Genomic DNA, 12,493 nt, shown 5'->3' with positions numbered 1-12,493 from the left:
CTCATATAATTAAATGTTCATGCCCTGGGACCTTTAACACACGGGACCAACAGCTGTAGAGCAGAAATGCAGAAGAATACAAAGGGTCTCTGTGGGCGAAAGGCACCTTGTTGTAAAAACAAAGCAGACCTGATAAAGCATGACATGAATGGGGCTTCCACATAGCCTTCCGTTGTGGAAGTTATTGGCATGGGCAAAAAATTTGCCTTTGTCAAATTTGTTGTAAGTGTTTTTTTCTTTTTCTTTAAGGTTTTTGCGAATATTTCAATTTTGTCTTTGGACATCCGGCAACAGTCAACACCGGAGGGGTTTAGACGCTTTTTTGTCCGGTAGTTTCACGCCCAAGACCGGCACACTTTTTTTGAAATTGGATAAATAAAGTGACAGTTCAGTTCTTACTATCCTGTATTTTTTATAAGGCTAGTTAAATTTAACAGGAATTTAAAAATAACCGACATTTCACTTCATTAATATGAGAACGGCAAAAGTTTACATAATCTGTATTGGATTGTGTTATACAAAAGTCTCAAGGCCATACATACTCCAAAGGCACTAAGTTTTATGAAAACAGATTCTCAGAGCAGCTATTAATTACTTCAACCGCTTCAGCGTCTACTTCTATGTTATTATTACATTACATTGGGTTTGTGTAGGCCAATGTGATATGAGCTGTACTGATTTGACTAGATTCATTTATTTGATTTTGATCTACTTTATAGAGCTCTCATTACCTTTGAATCTACACTGTGAACATCATAGGGATCTGAACATCTGGATTTCATGTTGAAGCCATATATAACTTGTGCTTTGTGGGTGTAGGTTATGTTTTTTCAAGTAAACTGCAATAACTCAAATTTATATGTAATGTTAATACTGGTACCTGTCTTTCAGTACCAGTATCATCTTCTATCATCCTCATGGCTAATGTCTGGATCAGTGCCATTCTCAACAGCTACAAAAGCAGCTACAAAAGCATTTAAAGGAGCAGTAAGGAGTTTTTAACCGACTGTTTAAGGCAAGAATACCCTTTGCTATCACCAACAGCCCAGTTAGCGCTGATGAAAGCCTGCTAACTGGTAATCTTTTAGCAACATATCCAAGCAGGCAATTTTGGGTAGTGAAAGTTTTTCCTGCATTTTTGCTTTTTCTTACGGCCTTTTGTGCACATCCTGGAAAATTAGTGGGAGCAACAAGTGTGTTTAACTCTAGGGTTTAGTGCTCACAATTCAAAGTTCATGTTTATTTTTCTTCAAATGACAATTGAGGCAAATTCTGTGATTTGTGATACTGGGTTATAGCCCAATAATAGCGCCTTCTTCCCTCTTCCAACCACTACCATCCATTCCCTTTACTTCCAGTGATGCTAGCAAAGTCCTTATAGGCGCTTATCTGCAACGGAAGGAAACTTTTTCTCCTGGTAAATAATGCTGCGCTGTGGATATATACCAACTTCCGTGATTACAGTGGGGGAATCTCTCAAGAGTTAGTATCCATCAAATCTATGGAAATCTTCCAGAGGTTGCAGTTACCGATTTGTAGCATGTTGAATGTGCAGGTGGCTTTCAAAGCAGAGTAACTAACAATTATCAAATTTTATTATTCGCTTCCGACTGGCCCAACAGTTAAGCGGCCCACCTGGAGAGGGGCCCCAATTATACCACCAGGTGTGAGTGTGATTAGCCATTACAAGCCATTAGAAAATCGAACTTGTCTGTGTTTTAGTGACAGCACAAGTGGGAGTGTCCGCCTAGATTTATGATGAATGGATCAGCAACATTTGCTGCAGTCCACTGGGTAGGCTGGTAGACTGATCTACCCAGCATACACCTAGGTGGACACTCCTATTTGTGATGTCACCAAGGCACAGGTTGGGGTAGATTTTCTAATGGCTTGTAATGGCTAATCACACTCACACCTGGTGGTATAATAGGGCCCCTTTAAAACAATAGACATTTCTCTGTCAATGCTGATTTACAGTGATTTTGATTGTTTTATCAATAAAATCGCAGCCTTTTATTCTAGTTCATGACACACTGCTGCACCGCCAGTAGAGTTGACAGACAATAGTTATTGGGATTTTTGGAATTATGAAAGTCTCCCACCTACTAACTGGGAGTATTTCAATCTTACACATTGTGGCTTTAATGTATTATTTACACCATTTAGGCATTAATCGTATCATGAAATTATACAAACATACAATTAACTAACAGTTAATCAACAGTAAACTAATGGTTAAGTCACCAGACTTGAAAAACAATAACAGGTATGCATGAGTCCCCTTGGAATCATGCAGTAGTGTTCCCCAGAAAACACATGGCTTTAATGACAAGTCATTCATGTATACTGTCTTAGCCCAACTATAGCTTATGCGTGATAGTTGGCACAACCCAGCCATTGGTTCAATTAGAGAAAGATGTTGAAGTTCCATTCCCCTTTTTGGAGTAGATCCAAGTGCTCCCACACATCATTTCCAAAAGCTTCTCAGACCTGTCTTTTTCAGTCAGTATGAAGTGAACTGTGGATTTATTTCAATGTTTTCCTGTCCATGTTGCAATTTAATTTACTGCATCAATGATGTCAAGAAACAATAAACTGCCACTTTTCTCAGTGCCATTTTAACTCGTGGGTTTATTCCCTTTCATATGAGCAGCATTTTCTTCTGAGAGGATTTGTTTCCATACCCATATAATTATATACAATTTTATTATATATAATAGAGTGTATAATATTATTTTCCAACAATATTTACCAGTTATCATTTGCCCCCATATGGAATTTATGCTAAAGAAACAACGCTTGGTGAGCCAAGTCCAATTGACACTCTTCTCAGATAGAAGTTGGCTAGGCTGGTGTCCTATTAAGGTTACTGGGGTCCCATGTTGAGTATGCAATTAAATGTTGGCTGCTATTCGTGGCTAGAGTTCTTCATCCGGCTGTCTACTGTTCAGTCTGCAGTTGGAGATACATTAATTGGGCCTCTTAAAGCTAGAATGAGCCTCTCCTGTATAAGGATGGCCAATTATGGAATATATTATTCATAAGTGTGTACAAATTAGTGTATGAATAAAAGTATCCAAAATACAAATTTGCGTTTCTGATACCTTAAAATTAGGAGAATATATGTACACACGGAGCGGGTCCTCTACCACAGAGTCTGACGTGTTGCAATTCCATGTTTCTACAGTAGCCCAGAACCAAAAAATTGCATTTTGTCCGAAAAGTTCCAGGAAGGAAGGGGGGCAAGTACTCCTGATGGTTATGACCCACGGCAACTTTGCGATACTTTTTGGAAGCACCTTTTGGCAACTTAAACCAAACAAGCCAGTATATGCTGCAGTAGCTTCTGCGCCCTCGTAAGAAAGGGGTTTATTCAGTGGGTTGGAATCACAGCCAGTTGCCACTAAATTATACACACTGCATCTTTAATCCGAAAGCACACATAACTGTCAGGAGTCAGGACCAGCGCTGGCGGAGCAGAGGGGACAGAAAGAGATGGGAGCCAAATGCAGACAATCCCTCAGGAAATGTAACAAAAAGGCTTTTAATAAAGAAACTCAAAAAAGGACAGTTCCGTGAACTGACAGAAACAAAAACCAACAACGAGAGAACCACAATGAAACACAAGGTCAAAGGGATGTGAGAAATATAATGAACTGAACTTGTGTGTATTTGAAGAGATTGAACAGGGAATGATGTGCAGATGGGAAGATAGTGACAAGGACACACAGGTAAGGGAAATGAAGTGATTGGAGGCAGATCTGTTTGGGCAAAGGTCCAAGGACATCTGGTGGACAGGTGGAGAAGGAACACTAAACAACATTAATACAAATTCAGACCATAATAACGTGTACATATATACACATATACACATAGCTCACATGGTGTGTTGATTCCTTGGTTACTACAATAGTTTTACTACTTTTCATTCAAACTATGTCATGAAATACCCTTTCCATCAGGGTCTGCTCCTATAAACGATTCTGCAAAATCTGCATGCCATTCCTACAAAGCCAGCCACCCCTTGGGGCAATGTATTTATCCATGCATAGCCAGACCCTAAACTCTGCCCCCACCTTGCAATTAATGTCCCTGAAGTAAAAAAGGATACGTTGGATCACCAAGATGGCCTGGTCCAATAAAACCTTCACTGAGGCTTCATCATAGTGACATGTGGGTCACTCATAATACTGATTATGGGTCCTAGGGTATATTTAAACATAATAGATAACTAGAGTAAAATTAATTTGGAGGCCGAAAGTAGTGACTCAGTAGCTGGAGTCACGTAGCGTGCTCAGTGCAGAAAGGATGTGTAGGGGTTCAGTAGCAGATGCAGGAGGTAGCTCCCATCAAGTGGCATTACGGAAGGTGTCGGAGCGTAGGAAAGGATATTTAATCCTTTGCACTTGGGGGGTATGGGGGGGAAGAGTTGTTGCCAAACAGAAAAAGAGCATAAGGAAGGACAAAGCAGACAGGGAAACACATAAACCTTCAGTGTATGGTAAATAACTGTTGCTTGGTCAGCACCGTAGCCAGGGCATAAAAAATGGGGAGGTCTTCCAAATACAGGGGGTGTGTATTTCGAGGTCCAGACCTTGATTACCTCAGAGCTGGCTACGGGCATGGCGCCGGTCTCACTGACTGAAGTAAGGAAGCTGTGTGAATTTCTTTAGCTATGATCCAGTAATGTCTGAATACTTCTGTCTTTCTCGGGTTAGGAAAAAGAAGCCAGCCTTCTCTGGTGCAACACTGGGGTTGAGTGGAGCCCTCAGAGGAATCTGAACCTGTTCTGCAATGCAACAGGGCTACCCAGTGTTAGACTGACAGTCTGTGTGTGTGTGTGTGTGTGTGTGTGTGTGTGTGTGTGTGTGTGTGTGCGCGTGCGTGCCTGCGTGCGTGCATTTGTGGGTGTCTGCGTGTGTATGTTTGTGTGTGACCACGCCTGTGCGAGAAATCAAGTGAGACAGGAGAAAATAGTGAGAAATGGAGAGAGAACCCAAATAAAATGGTGTCTGTCATAAGTAGTCTAAGCTAGCAGATTCCTGACTGGCCACTACATTGACCGTTGCATCTGCAGGCGGAAGTGCTCTTGGGTGCCCAAGTGTCAGCAGCACCCCATTCATGAGCAGCTCTGCACACTAACATCTATCAAAGGTTAGAGAGATGGAAATTGATTCCCTCAGAAGACAGACAATCTCCGACAATAAATTATCTAGACGGGTACGGGTACGGGACTGGCTGTTTGTTGTCCACAGAAGGGTTTGGCTTTGTAATGTAACTCATATCTCATTGAGAATTGTAATTCACTCACCTTACCTGTCAAAGTGAACAATGTGAGAAGCCTTATAATTGTAATCGTGCTGATACACTTTTTAAATCGGTTTCAAGTTACCAGAAATCATGGTCACTTAATTAATCTTCAATACCTGAGACAAGAGTCATTCTCACTGACTTCAAAACCCATACTCCTGTTCCATTTATTGCATTTAAATCCACTGCATGTCCCTATCATTTCAGACCAACCTCTGTTAAGCGATTGCTGGAACTGCTTTATATGACAACAACAGTGTGTTTTTTCCTTACTAAAATATGAAACAAACCTAACTTCAATAATCTAAGTCTGTGTACAATACAGCTAGTCAGAGAGCTTAAAAGCAAAAGTGTCTGGTTTAATTTTTTTGTGCCTGCCTTTTGTTATGTCAATATGACATTTTGTGTATTTGTCCCGCTATATATATTTTTCTGAATAATCACAGTTGTATATAATCATAAATGCCACCAGACACCGAGATGATGCCTTAAATCCTGGCTCAAGTTTGGTCTCTGTAGTGTGTCTATTCTCCTTATGTCTGTGTTCGTATCCTCTGACATAAAGAGATGAGGTTAAGATCTTCCTATGTGATACACACCCAGGTGGTGTGTCTACCCCCCCACCACACCAAAACACCACTGGACAGTTTAGGGGGTATTTTGGCAGGTGGTGGAATTGTGCTTGGCATTCAAAATGGTGGAGTTCCACTATTGTGCATGGCTCACAGTCAATCATTACCCCTGCCAGTTTTCACCCAATATGATTCTCCTGCAACTCTGTTGATTAATTCCCCACTCTGTCAGACTCCTGTTGCTTTATAGAGCTGTCGTCCACAGCCAACAGCAGTAGTCATCCACAGATGTAGTCCACCTATGTAGGTGGACTACATATTCCTACCAGCAACTGCCATGTCGTAAATGATATAGAACCAAGTTGACCTCACTCATGTCAAGTATACATATCATAACCATCACTCATAAGAATAATCAATAGTCAATGTACAAGCTGTTATTCGTTTACCGAACAGAGTTCTCCCGTGTTATAGGGCCAGTTGGCATTCACTTCCTGTATTTATGTCAGGGGATCCTGCCACGGTAGGCAATTGCATTAAAGGGAGCAGGGTGAGTATATATATATATGAGTGAAGTTGTACTGTGTTGTTATTATTTTATGGGATGACAACCACACCTTTGTTGTGTGTACTGGTGGGATGTTGGTTAATCGATTTATAATAACTCGGTATAGCTTTAAGGTGGAGCTTACCAAATGGGTATCTCTATTTAAGCCTGGTTGACTTCATTGGGAGAGAGTGATGGTTGAGGATGGTTAAATCTCAGGTGACTTAGGTCAAGAGGCAGGCCAATTATGCCAGGCTAATGATCGGATTAGCTAGGTCACCCTTGACCTCTATTTGTTTTATCTTAGTTTTTGTCATCATTCTTGTTTATCAGTGCTGCAGTTTTTGTAAATAAATATCTTAATGCAACGCAAACGTCCGGCTTGATCCTATACAACATTACCCTAAGACACTGAGCTATGTGCTGGGCTAGGCCGAAAGAAACCTTTGGAACATTACTATAGTATTTTGTATTTCAAACACTGTATTACATCTATATGGTCTATTCATCATAGTAAAAATCCCAGAAATAGTGCATTGATTTAGATCCTTAGGTCGATGGAATTAGGAGTGAGGCGATAGATAACAGGGTTTAGTAAAAAGGGAGTCATGCGGAAACTGTGAATGTGCGTAATGATAAAATTGCAAGAGAGAGAGTTGGTCTTCTGCCTTGCTGCTATGGATCAAAACATGATGCCACCCTGCCCTGAAGAAGGCTCCTCCTCGTGGAGGGTCTCCTCTGTTCATTGAGGACAACCTATACTCAAGGTGGGGACGTCACCTTGGGTGTAGGTTGTCCTCCAGGACACAGAGGAAGGTCAGAGGAGGAGGGTGACTCCCAGTGTTGCGCCTGAACGCGTTCACTGAACAAAAGTTCATGAACTCGTTCATATTTTGGGCGAACGTGAACTGAACATACTGTATTACTGCCTGATGAACGTTACTGTGAACTCGTTCATTCTGGTGTCAGTGAACGGCACGCTCACTCGGTTTAACTTCGTTCAATGGGGGGGTTATTTCTCTATCAACACGGCGGATGCGCGCGCAGATCGCCGTGTTGTTTGACCGGTTGCCATGGTAATCTCCGTGCTCCGGTTCATTTGCAGTTGAGGTGTTGCCAGCTTACTGTTACATTAAACTGTAATCAGAAAAGGTGGTTATATGCTATAGATCCTATAGTATCTGTCATATAAAGGCTGGGACGAATTTCATATTATAAATATGTACACTTTATTTTGAAAGTATAGACCAGCGCGATTCCCATTGAAACGAATGGCGCGGTGATTATTCTTCAAAACGAGAGCTGTTAAATTGTGGAAAATGAATTAAACTGTAATCAGACAAAGCGGTTATATGCTTCAGACCCTAGAGTATTTGTGGTATAAAGGCTCAGACGAATTTCAAATTATAAATATGTACAATCCATAACGTTAGCTCTCTGGCTCATAGCTCAGCGGAGTAGAATACCTCCTAGAATCATTGCTTGTTGGCCGGAAACGGAAAGGGGGGCTGTTCACGTTTGGTTGTAGTCTTTTCGCTCGGTTCTCGTCTCATCAGTAGGGCTATAACCGAGCGAAAAGACTACAATCAAACGTGAACACCCCCCCTTTCCGTTTCCGCCAACGAGCAATGAGTCTTCCAACAGAAATCAATGGGATTTACAAAATGCGCTAAATGTGCAATACAACACGATAGAAACTGTATTTCGCTACGATACTTCATTCAACCACTCTATATCATCCTAGACAAACCACAAAGGGGGCTCAATGTTCAAAATACCGGAAAAAATGAAAAGCTCACAGCAACATATTGAAAAAAAGAACTATGAACTAGTTCATTTTTTGGAACTGTGAACTTAGTTTAAAATTTTGAATTATGAACGTTTAACTGAACTAGTTCATTTTAAAATTTGTGAACTGAACTTTGAACTAGTTCACGAAGAAAGTGAACTTTCCCAACACTGGTGACTCCAACACCTTCCCCTTATAAACTATTAGTAAGATGTGTTGGATCGCTGTGAGCACTACTGTTGGGTCTTGTGACCAATACCTGTCTAAAGAATATTCTATGGCAAATTAAAGGAAATTAGGTTGAAAATAAATAGATGTTAAACCTCATCTTGTGTACACATGCAATTGTAATTTTATTTTATTGTTGAAATTTTCACAGAGCAGCTAAATATCGTGTTAATCTCGATATTACTTGATGGTTGTTTAACAGATTTTACACTTTAACAACGATGTTCTCTTACTATCCGCATACCCGGGTTTTCATGTTGTTCAGTCAATTACCCAATTCCGTGCTGCTCGGCAGCCAGGGCGTATCAATGGAGCAGAACAAAAACCAAACAGCCGGGGCTGAAGACACTTTTGGCTGTGCGGGCATCAGTCTCATGGGATGTGGCTGGGGTTATGTTCTGCTGTTTTTCTATTTGTATCATTCTTGTGCTTGCTTATTGATGTAAATGTCATGTATATTGTCCTTGGGTATTTTGAATAGCACGTTTTAATAAAATGGATGACAGTGTTTAGGCTTGTGGCTACAGACTGGAACGTCCAGCACACTCACAGGGGAGCTCTAAAAGAGACTGGACTCAACATGTGCGTACCAAACTAAACCGGATGTGAAGGATGGAGCCTTTCCCCCAAATCCTTCTCAACCATGGCTGAGATAACCCCCACTACGAGTCTTGTTGTGGAAATACCAGAGACGTCAGAGAACCAACAGCAGAACGGTTATCCAAATAACAAAGAACTGTAAAACACTTGCGTTACAGTGTGTGTAATCACACACACACACACACACACACACACACACACACACACACACACACACACACATGTGGCGCTCGCACACTGTCTCTTTGGCGGGCCAAATTCTCTGGGCGGGCAAGGCAGAGAAAGGGGAGATAATTTGGCCCCTTTTGACAACATATGGGGCCAAATTCGAAATCGGAGCGTCTGAGCTTTTATTTTTCAAAGGCGGAGCAGAATACCTAGTGCTCGTTGTACACCTAACGCCATTTCTGGCTACTGGGGGACCATAGGTAGGGTAGGGGAACTCATATTAATGTTAGACATAAAGTTACATTTTCGTGCCATGGGACCTTTAATATAACTTCACACGTAGGCCACGGTACAACAATAAATCAGCCCAAAATAAAGAAAACAAGAAATGTTTAACGTAAGTCTATGAAACAGCTGTAGGTATGATTTGAGATTTATAAAGAGAGAGCAGAAAAAAAGTTATGGTGTGTTGTTTTTTGTGTGTATGGGTTTTGGATATGGTTATGTCAGCACAACTCACAACATGTGTCCGGTTCGGGCTGATAGTTCAATGCTTCAAACCATATTTAGAGCATATGTTGTAGCTTACTCATTGTCTGAGCTCCTAATCTCCAAAAGAAAATGGTGTTAAGCGCATATCTGCTGCAGTGGGTAGGATTTAAGAGTTGTAAAGGAAAAAAGCTGAAGAGTCGGATTTTGAAAATAATCAACCCAAACCCCCCCCTCTCTGCTCCCTCCATTCATTCTCTCCGCCATTGAGAAGTGTTTTATTCATGGTGGACAATGATTTGTGTGCACCAATTTCATAGACAGGAAGGACAGATTCCTAGAACCAATCAGGGTAGAGATGCCCTGATTGATCTGATATTAAAGGTCCCATGACATGCCACCATGTGTGAGTGTGATTAGCCGTTACAAGCCGTTTTGAAAATCTGCCCCTTATGACATGACACAGTGGGCTTGTCAACCTAGATGTGTGATGGATAGATGAGCAACGTTTGCTACAGTCAACTGGGTAGGCTGGTAGACTGATCTATCCAGCGTACCACGCGGCAGCTTTTCAAAACGGCTTGTAACGGCAAACCACACTCACACCTGGTCATTGGACCTTTAACAGGGAGAGGTCCAAAATTGAAATGTTCTCATACAGAGTGAGGCACAGTCAACTAGAACATATATTGAGAGAGCATTTGACCGACGGTTAAAGGGCAGACTCAAATTGTAGCTATTAAATCTCACCTCCAGCACAGCAAGGGCTAGATAAATATTTAATTACGTCTGTAATCTCCATGAGTGCCAAGTACTCATTAAACTATATAAACTTATATGCTCTTTTTTCTGGTGAGTAATGCGTAGACCACTCAAATACAATAGTATTATTTCCACTTTGTTGTAGCTAAAAACAGCACGCAATCTCATAGATACCAATTAATCAGGAAGAGATTTGCTTGGTGTTACCCCATAATTTAAAGAAAGAAACTGAACAATAACAGTTCTTTATAAAAAAAACGAATGAAACCAACAAAAAAATAGCTAACTTGAATCCATTGCCTTCAAGGAACTATTGAAGCGTCAAAGCATCGCCAGCAGCACCAAACATTGAGAACACTTCTTGATTTGCCGTTCATGAGGCCGAGGTGAATAAATGTTTCTTGCCTCCTTCGTTATTTGATCACACATCGTTCTATTGGAAAAAGACTAGTGTGAATCTTACCAACTTAAACGCTATGCAGCAAAACGATACAGCCAAAATATAATACACATTGGTGTGTTGAATCCCACGATTCATCTAGGGAATGCTCCTCTGGCCAACTCTTCCTGAGTGTTTTCTGTTCCCCAGACGAAAACACACATCTTCTTCAGTTTTGTGCCAATAAGCCTTGGAATGTTTGCCATAGCCAAGCCTGATGATCTACGTCCACAACCTGGCTCACTTTGGGATAAAGCCGTCTGAGATGGAGGGACTGGTCGTACCCTTGTCTGGCCTTAAACAATGTTCCAAATGAAGTCCGTCGAATGGGCAAGGGCATTCACTTAAATCTAAAATGTATGAAAGAAAAACAAGTAAAACCCAATCAAAGGCGTTGTTCGAGGTTGACCCAGGTGTGGGGAGCAGGGGTGGTGTTTCCACAAGGTCTCCTGGACTCCTGCACACACAGCAGTCGTCTCGTGAACGCTCCTCCGTTTTGACCCATTTTATACAGTCTATGGTCTTGACTGACGTGGGAAGGAGGATTTGGAGCCATATGCAATTTAAGCCTTTTGTTCTGAGAAGCTGCTGAGATAATTGAAACGATACCGACCCATTTTAGAAAGGCATGCGCCGCCTCAAGCTGGGGCTGTAGCGAGGGACTGCCATTTAGAAAAGTTATTCCTCTTTCCTCCCACACACATATGTACTATAAATTGGGCGTGTGTATGGGTTATCGTTATGACTCTTTTACCAAGTTTTTTTGTGTCCGGTTTTGGGCAGGGTCTTAAATTCTTAAAATGTTGTTGCATGCTCATTGTCTGAGCTCCTAATCTCCTACGCAAATGTTAAATGGCATTCAGCGCATAGTTTACTTCCACGATGTGACGCATGCCCATCGTGACATCCCCCCCCCCCCCCCCCCCCCCCTACTATGAAGCCTGCACTAACAGCTGCCAATTTGTTCAGCAGATGATCAAATACCTCGGCCTCTCTGAGAAATAAATAAGTCAGAGAGGTGCCACCACCACCACCCAGCACATCAGCAGTGGGGTGGTAATTACTTCTGGCATGGCTGTCGCTGAATGAAGAGGCGGACGCACCTTCCTCTTTTGCATTGGCCTGTGCAGGCGGCCGTGCTGATCTCTTCCTCAGGGTCTCTGATCCTTGGCAGGGGTTAGTCATTTGTAAAATAAAAGGCACTGAACTCTAAAATCGCTCAAGTTTTCAGGGACTTTATAGGAGAGAGAGACTGAGAAATTGTGCCACAGAGGATGAAAGACTGAGCCAGAGAGAGAGAGAGAGAGAGGGTGAGAGAGAGAGGGTGAGAGAGAGACAGAGAGAGATTGAGAAACAGAGATAAAAGGGGTGTTTAACACAGGAGCACGGCTGTGAGCAACGCTGATTAGACTTGTAGAATTAATTTCTCAGGAATGATAAACAGCAATTATGTCTTGGTGAATAAAAACTTTACAGTTAGCTGGAGGGGATCCTATTTAGAGGTAAAGATATATAAATATGCCTCATGAATACATGGCAGCTGTTTGATATTGGAGACGCAAGCTCCTGACTCTCTCCTGTGGGCCGCA

Source organism: Pollachius pollachius, assembly GCF_949987615.1.
Source record: "Pollachius pollachius genome assembly, chromosome: 3".
Taxonomy (NCBI): domain Eukaryota; kingdom Metazoa; phylum Chordata; class Actinopteri; order Gadiformes; family Gadidae; genus Pollachius; species Pollachius pollachius.
The sequence above is the reverse complement of the archived record's forward strand: the minus strand, read 5'-3'. Positions refer to the sequence as shown.